This window comes from Schistocerca gregaria, chromosome 3, assembly GCF_023897955.1.
Source record: "Schistocerca gregaria isolate iqSchGreg1 chromosome 3, iqSchGreg1.2, whole genome shotgun sequence".
Taxonomy (NCBI): Eukaryota; Metazoa; Arthropoda; class Insecta; order Orthoptera; family Acrididae; genus Schistocerca; species Schistocerca gregaria.
In genome coordinates, this window is record NC_064922.1 from 20,026,707 (window position 1) to 20,043,935 (window position 17,229).

The 17,229-nt window shown below is 49.4% G+C and overlaps 1 non-coding gene across 1 annotated transcript; it reads left to right on the forward strand.

Moving 5' to 3' along the window:
• Positions 1 to 3,791: 3,791 nt before the first annotated feature.
• On the forward strand, positions 3,792 to 3,865 carry Trnaa-agc (transfer RNA alanine (anticodon AGC)). Its single transcript has one exon. It is a non-coding gene; the product is annotated as a tRNA-Ala (tRNA).
• Positions 3,866 to 17,229: the final 13,364 nt, after the last annotated feature.

Genomic DNA, 17,229 nt, shown 5'->3' on the forward strand with positions numbered 1-17,229 from the left:
AAGGGGACGCGGAAACTTATTGTGTCCCAGTGTTTTGCAGTTGGACGACAAGAGTTTTACGCAGCAGCAAAGAGCGAGGCACTGAGTTGGCATGAACAATGGAGAGCACAATGGGGCTCGAGATGTGCTTGTTACCTCAGGTGCTGTGTGATTGTCGACAAGGAGTGAAATGGACCAATTTGTGACCGCCCTTTCAATTTAAGACGTTCAAAACAGACGGAATTTGCATTCGTAATACCAGAGCATCGAAACTACTTGGAACTCTTGTGTATATGAACGTGTCCGCGCCTTTGTATTCTGGTACCTTCGCCGCTACAAACCAACCAACCATCGTGTCCGTGCACATCAGAGTCGCAAAGAATGGAGAATAGCCAGGCTTGGTCGTGTGTGTAGCTGTAGCTCAGTTGGCAGATCGTTCGCTTAGCGGGTGAACGGTCTCGGGTTCAAGCTCCGGCTCCTCCATGTTTTGTGGTCAGTGCATGGTAAGTGTTGGTCGCGGCGAACATAAACGCACGCAAGAAGTTGCAAAACCAGCGTCACAGACTGATATGATGTATACTGTCATAAGGAGAGCAAGGTGTAAGTGTGGGGACCGGCTGTTATCGTGGTGTCATCGAGTGCAGATCTGTCTTAGGTATCACGGCTTAACGTCATTGAAGTCTGGAGGTGGACAACACGTTCGTCTTACTCAGAGCGGTGTCTGAACTCTATTTTCGACGTTATGCGTGCCACTTTCACTGTGGCCAACTACGATTCGATACAGAATGCACGAAACCTGAAAGACACCCTCACTGATACATAGAGAGTAGTGTTTGTCTGCGGAATAATGGGAGTGCAAGGGTCTGTGACGTTGATATGACTGTATGTAGCACTACTAGTTATCGGGGGGGTGGGCGTAGCTCAGATGGTAGACCGCTCGCTTAGCGTGCGAGAGGTACTGGGATCGATACCCAGTGCCTCCAGAATTTTTAACACATCTACATGCGCACCTTGCCATGCAAGTGGAATAATTCCCAACCGGCAGAGGTGTGTAGGCAGATACAAGCGAACGATTAGCATCCACAATTGCGCCGATTTCACGTAAATCCCACTGCACGTTCCCATTCTTTGCGTGCAGTCGGCTGCTACTGGTGTTGCTGGTTGTGACTGCTGATAACAGATGCCGTAGCAATCAATTCATGGAGTGAGTTGTATGTTTTGCGATAGTCTGTCTCTGACAAGGAAGCACAGGTGATATAGGTGCGAACACAGGAAGCTTGCAGCCCCTCGCTGCCTGCAGACACAGAGCAGCCACACTAGAAGAACGGCCTAAGCCGTAGGCGAAATGTGCTCATTCGCTTTGGCGCGACGTCGAACTATAAATAAGGCTGTCACTAGCGTGAGCGTCGTGTAAAGTCGGAAAAGTCATCTGCATGGGTGATTGCCAAGTTTGGGGAGCGTTTCGTAGTACGATCAGTGCAAAGGGGACGTGGAAACTTATTGTGTCCCAGTGTTTTGCAGTTGGACGACAAGAGTTTTACGCAGTAGCAAAGAGCGAGGCACTGAGTTGGCATGAACAATGGAGAGCACAATGGGGCTATAATGTGCTTGTTACCTCAGGTGCTGTGTGATTGTCGACAAGGAGTGAAATGGACCAATTTGTGACCGCCCTTTCATTTTAAGACGTTCAAAACAGACGGAATTTGCATTCGTAATACCAGAGCATCGAAACTACTTGGAACTCTTGTGTATATGAACGTGTCCGCGCCTTTGTATTCTGGTACCTTCGCCGCTACAAACCAGCCAACCATCGTGTCCGTGCACATCAGAGTCGCAAAGAATGGAGAATAGCCAGGCTTGGTCGTGTGTGTAGCTGTAGCTCAGTTGGCAGATCGTTCGCTTAGCGTGTGGACGGTCTCGGGTTCAAGCCCCGGCTCCTCCATGTTTTGTGGTCAGTGCATGGTAAGTGTTGGTCGCGGCGAACATAAACGCACGCAAGAAGTTGCAAAACCAGCGTCACAGACTGATATGATGTATACTCTCATAAGGAGAGCAAGGTGTAAGTGTGGGGACCGGCTGTTATCGTGGTGTCATCGAGTGCAGATCTGTCTTAGGTATCACAGCTTAACGTCATTGAAGTCTGGAGGTGGACAACACGTTCGTCTTACTCAGAGCGGTGTCGGAACTCTATTTTCGACGTTATGCGTGCCACTTTCATTGTGGCCAACTACGATTCGATACAGAATGCACGAAACCTGAAAGACACCCTCACTGATACATAGAGAGTAGTGTTTGTCTGCGGAATAATGGGAGTGCAATGGTCTGTGACGTTGATATGACTGTATGTAGCACTACTAGTTATCGGGGGGGTGGGCGTAGCTCAGATGGTAAAGCGCTCGCTTAGCGTGCGAGAGGTACTGGGTCGATACCCAGCGCTTCCAGAATTTTTAACACACCTACATGCGCACCTTGCCATGCGAGTGGAATAATTCCCAACCGGCAGATACAAGCGAACGATTAGGATCCACAATTGCGCCGATTTCACGTAAATCCCACTGCACGTTCCCATTCTTTGCGTGCAGTCGGCTGCTACTGGTGTTGCTGGTTGTGACTGCTGATAACAGATGCCGTAGCAATCAATTCATGGAGTGAGTTGTATGTTTTGCGATAGTCTGTCTCTGACAAGGAAGCACAGGTGATATAGGTGCGAACACAGGAAGCTTGCAGCCCCTCGCTGCCTGCAGACACAGAGCAGCCACACTAGAAGAACGGCCTAAGCCGTAGGCGAAATGTGCTCATTCGCTTTGGCGCGACGTCGAACTATAAATAAGGCTGTCACTAGCGTGAGCGTCGTGTAAAGTGGGAAAAGTCATCTGCATGGGTGATTGCCAAGTTTGGGGAGCGTTTCGTAGTACGATCAGTGCAAAGGGGACGCGGAAACTTATTGTGTCCCAGTGTTTTGCAGTTGGACGACAAGAGTTTTACGCAGTAGCAAAGAGCGAGGCACTGAGTTGGCATGAACAATGGAGAGCACAATGGGGCTATAATGTGCTTGTTACCTCAGGTGCTGTGTGATTGTGGACAAGGAGTGAAATGGACCAATTTGTGACCGCCCTTTCAATTTAAGACGTTCAAAACAGACAGAATTTGCATTCGTAATACCAGAGCATCGAAACTACTTGGAACTCTTGTGTATATGAACGTGTCCGCGCCTTTGTATTCTTGTACCTTCGCCGCTACAAACCAACCAACCATCGTGTCCGTGCACATCAGAGTCGCAAAGAATGGAGAATAGCCAGGCTTGGTCGTGTGTGTAGCTGTAGCTCAGTTGGCAGATCGTTCGCTTAGCGTGTGAACGGTCTCGGGTTCAAGCCCCGGCTCCTCCATGTTTTGTGGTCAGTGCATGGTAAGTGTTGGTCGCGGCGAACATAAACGCACGCAAGAAGTTGCAAAACCAGCGTCACAGACTGATATGATGTATACTGTCATAAGGAGAGCAAGGTGTAAGTGTGGGGACTGGCTGTTATCGTGGTGTCATCGAGTGCAGATCTGTCTTAGGTATCGCGGCTTAACGTCATTGAAGTCTGGAGGTCGACAACACGTTCGTCTTACTCAGAGCGGTGTCTGAACTCTATTTTCGACGTTATGCGTGCCACTTTCATTGTGGCCAACTACGATTCGATACAGAATGCACGAAACCTGAAAGACACCCTCACTGATACATAGAGAGTAGTGTTTGTCTGCGGAATAATGGGAGTGCAAGGGTCTGTGACGTTGATATGACTGTATGTAGCACTACTAGTTATCGGGGGGGTGGGCGTAGCTCAGATGGTAGAGCGCTCGCTTAGCGTGCGAGAGGTACTGGGATCGATACCCAGTGCCTCCAGAATTTTTAACACATCTACATGCGCACCTTGCCATGCAAGTGGAATAATTCCCAACCGGCAGAGGTGTGTAGGCAGATACAAGCGAACGATTAGCATCCACAATTGCGCCGATTTCACGTAAATCCCACTGCACGTTCCCATTCTTTGCGTGCAGTCGGCTGCTACTGGTGTTGCTGGTTGTGACTGCTGATAACAGATGCCGTAGCAATCAATTCATGGAGTGAGTTGTATGTTTTGCGATAGTCTGTCTCTGACAAGGAAGCACAGGTGATATAGGTGCGAACACAGGAAGCTTGCAGCCCCTCGCTGCCTGCAGACACAGAGCAGCCACACTAGAAGAGCGGCCTAAGCCGTAGGCGAAATGTGCTCATTCGCTTTGGCGCGACGTCGAACTATAAATAAGGCTGTCACTAGCGTGAGCGTCGTGTAAAGTCGGAAAAGTCATCTGCATGGGTGATTGCCAAGTTTGGGGAGCGTTTCGTAGTACGATCAGTGCAAAGGGGACGCGGAAACTTATTGTGTCCCAGTGTTTTGCAGTTGGACGACAAGAGTTTTACGAAGTAGCAAAGAGCGAGGCACTGAGTTGGCATGAACAATGGAGAGCACAATGGGGCTCGAGATGTGCTTGTTACCTCAGGTGCTGTGTGATTGTGGACAAGGAGTGAAATGGACCAATTTGTGACCGCCCTTTCAATTTAAGACGTTCAAAACAGACGGAATTTGCATTCGTAATACCAGAGCATCGAAACTACTTGGAACTCTTGTGTATATGAACGTGTCCGCGCCTTTGTATTCTGGTACCTTCGCCGCTACAAACCAACCAACCATCGTGTCCGTGCACATCAGAGTCGCAAAGAATGGAGAATAGCCAGGCTTGGTCGCGTGTGTAGCTGTAGCTCAGTTGGCAGATCGTTCGCTTAGCGTGTGAACGGTCTCGGGTTCAAGCCCCGGCTCCTCAATGTTTTGTGGTCAGTGCATGGTAAGTGTTGGTCGCGGCGAACATAAACGCACTCAAGAAGTTGCAAAACCAGCGTCACAGACTGATATGATGTATACTCTCATAAGGAGAGCAAGGTGTAAATGTGGGGACCGGCTGTTATCGTGGTGTCATCGAGTGCAGATCTGTCTTAGGTATCACGGCTTAACGTCATTGAAGTCTGGAGGTGGACAACACGTTCGTCTTACTCAGAGCGGTGTCTGAACTCTATTTTCGACGTTATGCGTGCCACTTTCATTGTGGCCAACTACGATTCGATACAGAATGCACGAAACCTGAAAGACACCCTCACTGATACATAGAGAGTAGTGTTTGTCTGCGGAATAATGGGAGTGCAATGGTATGTGACGTTGATATGACTGTATGTAGCACTACTAGTTATCGGGGGGGTGGGCGTAGCTCAGATGGTAGACCGCTCGCTTAGCGTGCGAGAGGTACTGGGTCGATACCCAGAGCCTCCAGAATTTTTAACACACCTACATGCGCACCTTACATGCGAGTGGAATAATTCCCAACCGACAGATACAAGCGAACGATTAGCATCCACAATTGCGCCGATTTCACGTAAATCCCACTGCACGTTCCCATTCTTTGCGTGCAGTCGGCTGCTACTGGTGTTGCTGGTTGTGACTGCTGATAACAGATGCCGTAGCAATCAATCATGGAGTGAGTTGTATGTTTTGCGATAGTCTGTCTCTGACAAGGAATCACAGGTGATATAGGTGCGAACACAGGAAGCTTGCAGCCCCTCGCTGCCTGCAGACACAGAGCAGCCACACTAGAAGAGCGGACTAAGCCGTAGGCGAAATGTGCTCATTCGTTTGGCGCGACGTCGAACTATAAATAATGCTGTCACTAGCGTGAGCGTTGCGTGAGCGTCGTGTAAAGTCGGAAAAGTCATCTGCATGGGTGATTGCCAAGTTTGGGGAGCGTTTCGTAGTACGATCAGTGCAAAGGGGACGCGGAAACTTATTGTGTCCCAGTGTTTTGCAGTTGGACGACAAGAGTTTTACGCAGTAGCAAAGAGCGAGGCACTGAGTTGGCATGAACAATGGAGAGCACAATGGGGCTCGAGATGTGCTTGTTACCTCAGGTGCTGTGTGATTGTCGACAAGGAGAGAAATGGACCAATTTGTGACCGCCCTTTCAATTTAAGACGTTCAAAACAGACGGAATTTGCATTCGTAATACCAGAGCATCGAAACTACTTGGAACTCTTCTGTATATGAACGTGTCCGCGCCTTTGTATTCTGGTACCTTCGCCGCTACAAACCAACCAACCATCGTGTCCGTGCACATCAGAGTCGCAAAGAATGGAGAATAGCCAGGCTTGGTCGTGTGTGTAGCTGTAGCTCAGTTGGCAGATCGTTCGCTTAGCGTGTGAACGGTCTCGGGTTCAAGCCCCGGCTCCTCCATGTTTTGTGGTCAGTGCATGGTAAGTGTTGGTCGCGGCGAACATAAACGCACGCAAGAAGTTGCAAAACCAGCGTCACAGACTGATATGATGTATACTGTCATAAGGAGAGCAAGGTGTAAGTGTGGGGACTGGCTGTTATCGTGGTGCCATCGAGTGCAGATCTGTCTTAGGTATCACGGCTTAACGTCATTGAAGTCTGGAGGTGGACAACACGTTCGTCTTACTCAGAGCGGTGTCGGAACTCTATTTTCGACGTTATGCGTGCCACTTTCATTGTGGCCAACTACGATTCGATACAGAATGCACGAAACCTGAAAGACACCCTCACTGATACATAGAGAGTAGTGTTTGTCTGCGGAATAATGGGAGTGCAATGGTCTGTGACGTTGATATGACTGTATGTAGCACTACTAGTTATCGGGGGGGTGGGCGTAGCTCAGATGGTAAAGCGCTCGCTTAGCGTGCGAGAGGTACTGGGTCGATACCCAGCGCCTCCAGAATTTTTAACACACCTACATGCGCACCTTGCCATGCGAGTGGAATAATTCCCAACCGGCAGATACAAGCGAACGATTAGCATCCACAATTGCGCCGATTTCACGTAAATCCCACTGCACGTTCCCATTCTTTGCGTGCAGTCGGCTGCTACTGGTGTTGCTGGTTGTGACTGCTGATAACAGATGCCGTAGCAATCAATTCATGGAGTGAGTTGTATGTTTTGCGATAGTCTGTCTCTGACAAGGAAGCACAGGTGATATAGGTGCGAACACAGGAAGCTTGCAGCCCCTCGCTGCCTGCAGACACAGAGCAGCCACACTAGAAGAGCGGCCTAAGCCGTAGGCGAAATGTGCTCATTCGCTTTGGCGCGACGTCGAACTATAAATAAGGCTGTCACTAGCGTGAGCGTCGTGTAAAGTCGGAAAAGTCATCTGCATGGGTGATTGCCAAGTTTGGGGAGCGTTTCGTAGTACGATCAGTGCAAAGGGGACGCGGAAACTTATTGTGTCCCAGTGTTTTGCAGTTGGACGACAAGAGTTTTACGCAGTAGCAAAGAGCGAGGCACTGAGTTGGCATGAACAATGGAGAGCACAATGGGGCTCGAGATGTGCTTGTTACCTCAGGTGCTGTGTGATTGTGGACAAGGAGTGAAATTGACCAATTTGTGACCGCCCTTTCAATTTAAGACGTTCAAAACAGACGGAATTTGCATTCGTAATACCAGAGCATCGAAACTACTTGGAACTCTTGTGTATATGAACGTGTCCGCGCCTTTGTATTCTGGTACCTTCGCCGCTACAAACCAACCAACCATCGTGTCCGTGCACATCAGAGTCGCAAAGAATGGAGAATAGCCAGGCTTGGTCGCGTGTGTAGCTGTAGCTCAGTTGGCAGATCGTTCGCTTAGCGTGTGAACGGTCTCGGGTTCAAGCCCCGGCTCCTCAATGTTTTGTGGTCAGTGCATGGTAAGTGTTGGTCGCGGCGAACATAAACGCACTCAAGAAGTTGCAAAACCAGCGTCACAGACTGATATGATGTATACTCTCATAAGGAGAGCAAGGTGTAAATGTGGGGACCGGCTGTTATCGTGGTGTCATCGAGTGCAGATCTGTCTTAGGTATCACGGCTTAACGTCATTGAAGTCTGGAGGTGGACAACACGTTCGTCTTACTCAGAGCGGTGTCTGAACTCTATTTTCGACGTTATGCGTGCCACTTTCATTGTGGCCAACTACGATTCGATACAGAATGCACGAAACCTGAAAGACACCCTCACTGATACATAGAGAGTAGTGTTTGTCTGCGGAATAATGGGAGTGCAATGGTATGTGACGTTGATATGACTGTATGTAGCACTACTAGTTATCGGGGGGGTGGGCGTAGCTCAGATGGTAGACCGCTCGCTTAGCGTGCGAGAGGTACTGGGTCGATACCCAGAGCCTCCAGAATTTTTAACACACCTACATGCGCACCTTACATGCGAGTGGAATAATTCCCAACCGACAGATACAAGCGAACGATTAGCATCCACAATTGCGCCGATTTCACGTAAATCCCACTGCACGTTCCCATTCTTTGCGTGCAGTCGGCTGCTACTGGTGTTGCTGGTTGTGACTGCTGATAACAGATGCCGTAGCAATCAATCATGGAGTGAGTTGTATGTTTTGCGATAGTCTGTCTCTGACAAGGAATCACAGGTGATATAGGTGCGAACACAGGAAGCTTGCAGCCCCTCGCTGCCTGCAGACACAGAGCAGCCACACTAGAAGAGCGGACTAAGCCGTAGGCGAAATGTGCTCATTCGTTTGGCGCGACGTCGAACTATAAATAATGCTGTCACTAGCGTGAGCGTTGCGTGAGCGTCGTGTAAAGTCGGAAAAGTCATCTGCATGGGTGATTGCCAAGTTTGGGGAGCGTTTCGTAGTACGATCAGTGCAAAGGGGACGCGGAAACTTATTGTGTCCCAGTGTTTTGCAGTTGGACGACAAGAGTTTTACGCAGTAGCAAAGAGCGAGGCACTGAGTTGGCATGAACAATGGAGAGCACAATGGGGCTCGAGATGTGCTTGTTACCTCAGGTGCTGTGTGATTGTGGACAAGGAGAGAAATGGACCAATTTGTGACCGCCCTTTCAATTTAAGACGTTCAAAACAGACGGAATTTGCATTCGTAATACCAGAGCATCGAAACTACTTGGAACTCTTCTGTATATGAACGTGTCCGCGCCTTTGTATTCTGGTACCTTCGCCGCTACAAACCAACCAACCATCGTGTCCGTGCACATCAGAGTCGCAAAGAATGGAGAATAGCCAGGCTTGGTCGTGTGTGTAGCTGTAGCTCAGTTGGCAGATCGTTCGCTTAGCGTGTGAACGGTCTCGGGTTCAAGCCCCGGCTCCTCCATGTTTTGTGGTCAGTGCATGGTAAGTGTTGGTCGCGGCGAACATAAACGCACGCAAGAAGTTGCAAAACCAGCGTCACAGACTGATATGATGTATACTGTCATAAGGAGAGCAAGGTGTAAGTGTGGGGACTGGCTGTTATCGTGGTGCCATCGAGTGCAGATCTGTCTTAGGTATCACGGCTTAACGTCATTGAAGTCTGGAGGTGGACAACACGTTCGTCTTACTCAGAGCGGTGTCTGAACTCTATTTTCGACGTTATGCGTGCCACTTTCATTGTGGCCAACTACGATTCGATACAGAATGCACGAAACCTGAAAGACACCCTCACTGATACATAGAGAGTAGTGTTTGTCTGCGGAATAATGGGAGTGCAATGGTCTGTGACGTTGATATGACTGTATGTAGCACTACTAGTTATCGGGGGGGTGGGCGTAGCTCAGATGGTAAAGCGCTCGCTTAGCGTGCGAGAGGTACTGGGTCGATACCCAGCGCCTCCAGAATTATTAACACACCTACATGCGCACCTTGCCATGCGAGTGGAATAATTCCCAACCGGCAGATACAAGCGAACGATTAGCATCCACAATTGCGCCGATTTCACGTAAATCCCACTGCACGTTCCCATTCTTTGCGTGCAGTCTGCTGCTACTGGTGTTGCTGGTTGTGACTGCTGATAACAGATGCCGTAGCAATCAATTCATGGAGTGAGTTGTATGTTTTGCGATAGTCTGTCTCTGACAAGGAAGCACAGGTGATATAGGTGCGAACACAGGAAGCTTGCAGCCCCTCGCTGCCTGCAGACACAGAGCAGCCACACTAGAAGAGCGGCCTAAGCCGTAGGCGAAATGTGCTCATTCGCTTTGGCGCGACGTCGAACTATAAATAAGACTGTCACTAGCGTGAGCGTCGTGTAAAGTCGGAAAAGTCATCTGCATGGGTGATTGCCAAGTTTGGGGAGCGTTGTGTAGTACGATCAGTGCAAAGGGGACGCGGAAACTTATTGTGTCCCAGTGTTTTGCAGTTGGACGACAAGAGTTTTACGCAGTAGCAAAGAGCGAGGCACTGAGTTGGCATGAACAATGGAGAGCACAATGGGGCTCGAGATGTGCTTGTTACCTCAGGTGCTGTGTGATTGTGGACAAGGAGTGGAATGGACCGATTTGTGACCGCCCTTTCAATTTAAGACGTTCAAAACAGACGGAATTTGCATTCGTAATACCAGAGCATCGAAACTACTTGGAACTCTTGTGTATATGAACGTGTCCGCGCCTTTGTATTCTGGTACCTTCGCCGCTACAAACCAACCAACCATCGTGTCCGTGCACATCAGAGTCGCAAAGAATGGAGAATAGCCCGGCTTGGTCGTGTGTGTAGCTGTAGCTCAGTTGGCAGATCGTTCGCTTAGCGTGTGAAGGGTCTCGGGTTCAAGCCCCGGCTTCTCCATGTTTTGTGGTCAGTGCATGGTAAGTGTTGGTCGCGGCGAACATAAACGCACGCAAGAAGTTGCAAAACCAGCGTCACAGACTGATATGATGTATACTGTCATAAGGAGAGCAAGGTGTAAGTGTGGGGACCGGCTGTTATCGTGGTGTCATCGAGTGCAGATCTGTCTTAGGTATCACGGCTTAACGTCATTGAAGTCTGTAGGTGGTCAACACGTTCGTCTTACTCAGAGCGGTGTCTGAACTCTATTTTCGACGTTATGCGTGCCACTTTCATTGTGGCCAACTACGATTCGATACAGAATGCACGAAACCTGAAAGACACCCTCACTGATACATAGAGAGTAGTGTTTGTCTGCGGAATAATGGGAGTGCAATGGTCTGTGACGTTGATATGACTGTATGTAGCACTACTAGTTATCGGGAGGGTGGGCGTAGCTCAGATGGTAAAGCGCTCGCTTAGCGTGCGAGAGGTACTGGGTCGATACCCAGCGCCTCCAGAATTTTTAACACATCTACATGCGCACCTTGCCATGCAAGTGGAATAATTCCCAACCGGCAGATACAAGCGAACGATTAGCATCCACAATTGCGCCGATTTCACGTAAATCCCACTGCACGTTCCCATTCTTTGCGTGCAGTCGGCTGCTACTGGTGTTGCTGGTTGTGACTGCTGATAACAGATGCCGTAGCAATCAATTCATGGAGTGAGTTGTATGTTTTGCGATAGTCTGTCTCTGACAAGGAAGCACAGGTGATATAGGTGCGAACACAGGAAGCTTGCAGCCCCTCGCTGCCTGCAGACACAGAGCAGCCACACTAGAAGAGCGGCCTAAGCCGTAGGCGAAATGTGCTCATTCGCTTTGGCGCGACGTCGAACTATAAATAAGACTGTCACTAGCGTGAGCGTCGTGTAAAGTCGGAAAAGTCATCTGCATGGGTGATTGCCAAGTTTGGGGAGCGTTTCGTAGTACGATCAGTGCAAAGGGGACGCGGAAACTTATTGTGTCCCAGTGTTTTGCAGTTGGACGACAAGAGTTTTACGCAGTAGCAAAGAGCGAGGCACTGAGTTGGCATGAACAATGGAGAGCACAATGGGGCTCGAGATGTGCTTGTTACCTCAGGTGCTGTGTGATTGTGGACAAGGAGTGAAATGGACCAATTTGTGACCGCCCTTTCAATTTAAGACGTTCAAAACAGACGGAATTTGCATTCGTAATACCAGAGCATCGAAACTACTTGGAACTCTTGTGTATATGAACGTGTCCGCGCCTTTGTATTCTGGTACCTTCGCCGCTACAAACCAACCAACCATCGTGTCCGTGCACATCAGAGTCGCAAAGAATGGAGAATAGCCAGGCTTGGTCGTGTGTGTAGCTGTAGCTCAGTTGGCAGATCGTTCGCTTAGCGTGTGAACGGTCTCGGGTTCAAGCCCCGGCTCCTCCATGTTTTGTGGTCAGTGCAAGGTAAGTGTTGGTCGCGGCGAACATAAACGCACGCAAGAAGTTGCAAAACCAGCGTCACAGACTGATATGATGTATACTCTCATAAGGAGAGCAAGGTGTAAGTGTGGGGACCGGCTGTTATCGTGGTGTCATCGAGTGCAGATCTGTCTTAGGTATCACGGCTTAACGTCATTGAAGTCTGGAGGTGGACAACACGTTCGTCTTACTCAGAGCGGTGTCTGAACTCTATTTTCGACGTTATGCGTGCCACTTTCATTGTGGCCAACTACGATTCGATACAGAATGCACGAAACCTGAAAGACACCCTCACTGATACATAGAGAGTAGTGTTTGTCTGCGGAATAATGGGAGTGCAATGGTCTGTGACGTTGATATGACTGTATGTAGCACTACTAGTTATCGCGGGGGTGGGCGTAGCTCAGATGGTAAAGCGCTCGCTTAGCGTGCGACAGGTACTGGGTCGATACCCAGCGCCTCCAGAATTTTTAACACACCTACATGCGCACCTTGCCATGCGAGTGGAATAATTCCCAACCGACAGATACAAGCGAACGATTAGCATCCACAATTGCGCCGATTTCACGTAAATCCCACTGCACGTTCCCATTCTTTGCGTGCAGTCGGCTGCTACTGGTGTTGCTGGTTGTGACTGCTGATAACAGATGCCGTAGCAATCAATTCATGGAGTGAGTTGTATGTTTTGCGATAGTCTGTCTCTGACAAGGAATCACAGGTGATATAGGTGCGAACACAGGAAACTTGCAGCCCCTCGCTGCCTGCAGACACAGAGCAGCCACACTAGAAGAGCGGCCTAAGCCGTAGGCGAAATGTGCTCATTCGCTTTGGCGCGACGTCGAACTATAAATAAGGCTGTCACTAGCGTGAGCGTCGTGTAAAGTCGGAAAAGTCATCTGCATGGGTGATTGCCAAGTTTGGGGAGCGTTTCGTAGTACGATCAGTGCAAAGGGGACGCGGAAACTTATTGTGTCCCAGTGTTTTGCAGTTGGACGACAAGAGTTTTACGCAGTAGCAAAGAGCGAGGCACTGAGTTGGCATGAACAATGGTGAGCACAATGGGGCTCGAGATGTGCTTGTTACCTCAGGTGCTGTGTGATTGTGGACAAGGAGTGAAATGGACCAATTTGTGACCGCCCTTTCAATTTAAGACGTTCAAAACAGACGGAATTTGCATTCGTAATACCAGAGCATCGAAACTACTTGGAACTCTTGTGTATATGAACGTGTCCGCGCCTTTGTATTCTGGTACCTTCGCCGCTACAAACCAACCAACCATCGTGTCCGTGCACATCAGAGTCGCAAAGAATGGAGAATAGCCAGGCTTGGTCGTGTGTGTAGCTGTAGCTCAGTTGGCAGATCGTTCGCTTAGCGTGTGAACGGTCTCGGGTTCAAGCCCCGGCTCCTCCATGTTTTGTGGTCAGTGCATGGTAAGTGTTGGTCGCGGCGAACATAAACGCACGCAAGAAGTTGCAAAACCAGCGTCACAGACTGATATGATGTATACTCTCATAAGGAGAGCAAGGTGTAAGTGTGGGGACCGGCTGTTATCGTGGTGTCATCGAGTGCAGATCTGTCTTAGGTATCACGGCTTAACGTCATTGAAGTCTGGAGGTGGACAACACGTTCGTCTTACTCAGAGCGGTGTCTGAACTCTATTTTCGACGTTATGCGTGCCACTTTCATTGTGGCCAACTACGATTCGATACAGAATGCACGAAACCTGAAAGACACCCTCACTGATACATAGAGAGTAGTGTTTGTCTGCGGAATAATGGGAGTGCAATGGTCTGTGACGTTGATATGACTGTATGTAGCACTACTAGTTATCGAGGGGGTGGGCGTAGCTTAGATGGTAAAGCGCTCGCTTAGCGTGCGAGAGGTACTGGGTCGATACCCAGCGCCTCCAGAATTTTTAACACACCTACATGCGCACCTTGCCATGCGAGTGGAATAATTCCCAACCGGCAGATACAAGCGAACGATTAGCATCCACAATTGCGCCGATTTCACGTAAATCCCACTGCACGTTCCCATTCTTTGCGTGCAGTCGGCTGCTACTGGTGTTGCTGGTTGTGACTGCTGATAACAGATGCCGTAGCAATCAATTCATGGAGTGAGTTGTATGTTTTGCGATAGTCTGTCTCTGACAAGGAAGCACAGGTGATATAGGTGCGAACACAGGAAGCTTGCAGCCCCTCGCTGCCTGCAGACACAGAGCAGCCACACTAGAAGAGCGGCCTAAGCCGTAGGCGAAATGTGCTCATTCGCTTTGGCGCGACGTCGAACTATAAATAAGACTGTCACTAGCGTGAGCGTTGCGTGAGCGTCGTGTAAAGTCGGAAAAGTCATCTGCATGGGTGATTGCCAAGTTTGGGGAGCGTTTCGTAGTACGATCAGTGCAAAGGGGACGCGGAAACTTATTGTGTCCCAGTGTTTTGCAGTTGGACGACAAGAGTTTTACGCAGTATCAAAGAGCGAGGCACTGAGTTGGCATGAACAATGGAGAGCACAATGGGGCTATAATGTGCTTGTTACCTCAGGTGCTGTGTGATTGTGGACAAGGAGTGAAATGGACCAATTTGTGACCGCCCTTTCAATTTAAGACGTTCAAAACAGACGGAATTTGCATTCGTAATACCAGAGCATCGAAACTACTTGGAACTCTTGTGTATATGAACGTGTCCGCGCCTTTGTATTCTGGTACCTTCGCCGCTACAAACCAACCAACCATCGTGTCCGTGCACATCAGAGTCGCAAAGAATGGAGAATAGCCCGGCTTGGTCGTGTGTGTAGCTGTAGCTCAGTTGGCAGATCGTTCGCTTAGCGGGTGAACGGTCTCGGGTTCAAGCCCCGGCTCCTCCATGTTTTGTGGTCAGTGCATGGTAAGTGTTGGTCGCGGCGAACATAAACGCACGCAAGAAGTTGCAAAACCAGCGTCACAGACTGATATGATGTATACTCTCATAAGGAGAGCAAGGTGTAAGTGTGGGGACCGGCTGTTATCGTGGTGTCATCGAGTGCAGATCTGTCTTAGGTATCACGGCTTAACGTCATTGAAGTCTGGAGGTGGACAACACGTTCGTCTTACTCAGAGCGGTGTCTGAACTCTATTTTCGACGTTATGCGTGCCACTTTCATTGTGGCCAACTACGATTCGATACAGAATGCACGAAACCTGAAAGACACCCTCACTGATACATAGAGAGTAGTGTTTGTCTGCGGAATAATGGGAGTGCAATGGTCTGTGACGTTGATATGACTGTATGTAGCACTACTAGTTATCGAGGGGGTGGGCGTAGCTTAGATGGTAAAGCGCTCGCTTAGCGTGCGAGAGGTACTGGGTCGATACCCAGCGCCTCCAGAATTTTTAACACACCTACATGCGCACCTTGCCATGCGAGTGGAATAATTCCCAACCGGCAGATACAAGCGAACGATTAGCATCCACAATTGCGCCGATTTCACGTAAATCCCACTGCACGTTCCCATTCTTTGCGTGCAGTCGGCTGCTACTGGTGTTGCTGGTTGTGACTGCTGATAACAGATGCCGTAGCAATCAATTCATGGAGTGAGTTGTATGTTTTGCGATAGTCTGTCTCTGACAAGGAAGCACAGGTGATATAGGTGCGAACACAGGAAGCTTGCAGCCCCTCGCTGCCTGCAGACACAGAGCAGCCACACTAGAAGAGCGGCCTAAGCCGTAGGCGAAATGTGCTCATTCGCTTTGGCGCGACGTCGAACTATAAATAAGACTGTCACTAGCGTAAGCGTTGCGTGAGCGTCGTGTAAAGTCGGAAAAGTCATCTGCATGGGTGATTGCCAAGTTTGGGGAGCGTTTCGTAGTACGATCAGTGCAAAGGGGACGCGGAAACTTATTGTGTCCCAGTGTTTTGCAGTTGGACGACAAGAGTTTTACGCAGTAGCAAAGAGCGAGGCACTGAGTTGGCATGAACAATGGAGAGCACAATGGGGCTCGATATGTGCTTGTTACCTCAGGTGCTGTGTGATTGTCGACAAGGAGTGAAATGGACCAATTTGTGACCGCCCTTTCAATTTAAGACGTTCAAAACAGACGGAATTTGCATTCGTAATACCAGAGCATCGAAACTACTTGGAACTCTTGTGTATATGAACGTGTCCGCGCCTTTGTATTCTGGTACCTTCGCCGCTACAAACCAACCAACCATCGTGTCCGTGCACATCAGAGTCGCAAAGAATGGAGAATAGCCAGGCTTGGTCGCGTGTGTAGCTGTAGCTCAGTTGGCAGATCGTTCGCTTAGCGTGTGAACGGTCTCGGGTTCAAGCCCCGGCTCCTCAATGTTTTGTGGTCAGTGCATGGTAAGTGTTGGTCGCGGCGAACATAAACGCACGCAAGAAGTTGCAAAACCAGCGTCACAGACTGATATGATGTATACTCTCATAAGGAGAGCAAGGTGTAAGTGTGGGGACCGGCTGTTATCGTGGTGTCATCGAGTGCAGATGTGTCTTAGGTATCACGGCTTAACGTCATTGAAGTCTTGAGGTGGACAACACGTTCGTCTTACTCAGAGCGGTGTCTGAACTCTATTTTCGACGTTATGCGTGCCACTTTCATTGTGGCCAACTACGATTCGATACAGAATGCACGAAACCTGAAAGACACCCTCACTGATACATAGAGAGTAGTGTTTGTCTGCGGAATAATGGGAGTGCAATGGTCTGTGACGTTGATATGACTGTATGTAGCACTACTAGTTATCGGGGGGGTGGGCGTAGCTCAGATGGTAAAGCGCTCGCTTAGCGTGCGAGAGGTACTGGGTCGATACCCAGCGCCTCCAGAATTTTTAACACACCTACATGCGCACCTTGCCATGCGAGTGGAATAATTCCCAACCGGCAGATACAAGCGAACGATTAGCATCCACAATTGCGCCGATTTCACGTAAATCCCACTGCACGTTCCCATTCTTTGCGTGCAGTCGGCTGCTACTGGTGTTGCTGGTTGTGACTGCTGATAACAGATGCCGTAGCAATCAATTCATGGAGTGAGTTGTATGTTTTGCGATAGTCTGTCTCTGACAAGGAATCACAGGTGATATAGGTGCGAACACAGGAAACTTGCAGCCCCTCGCTGCCTGCAGACACA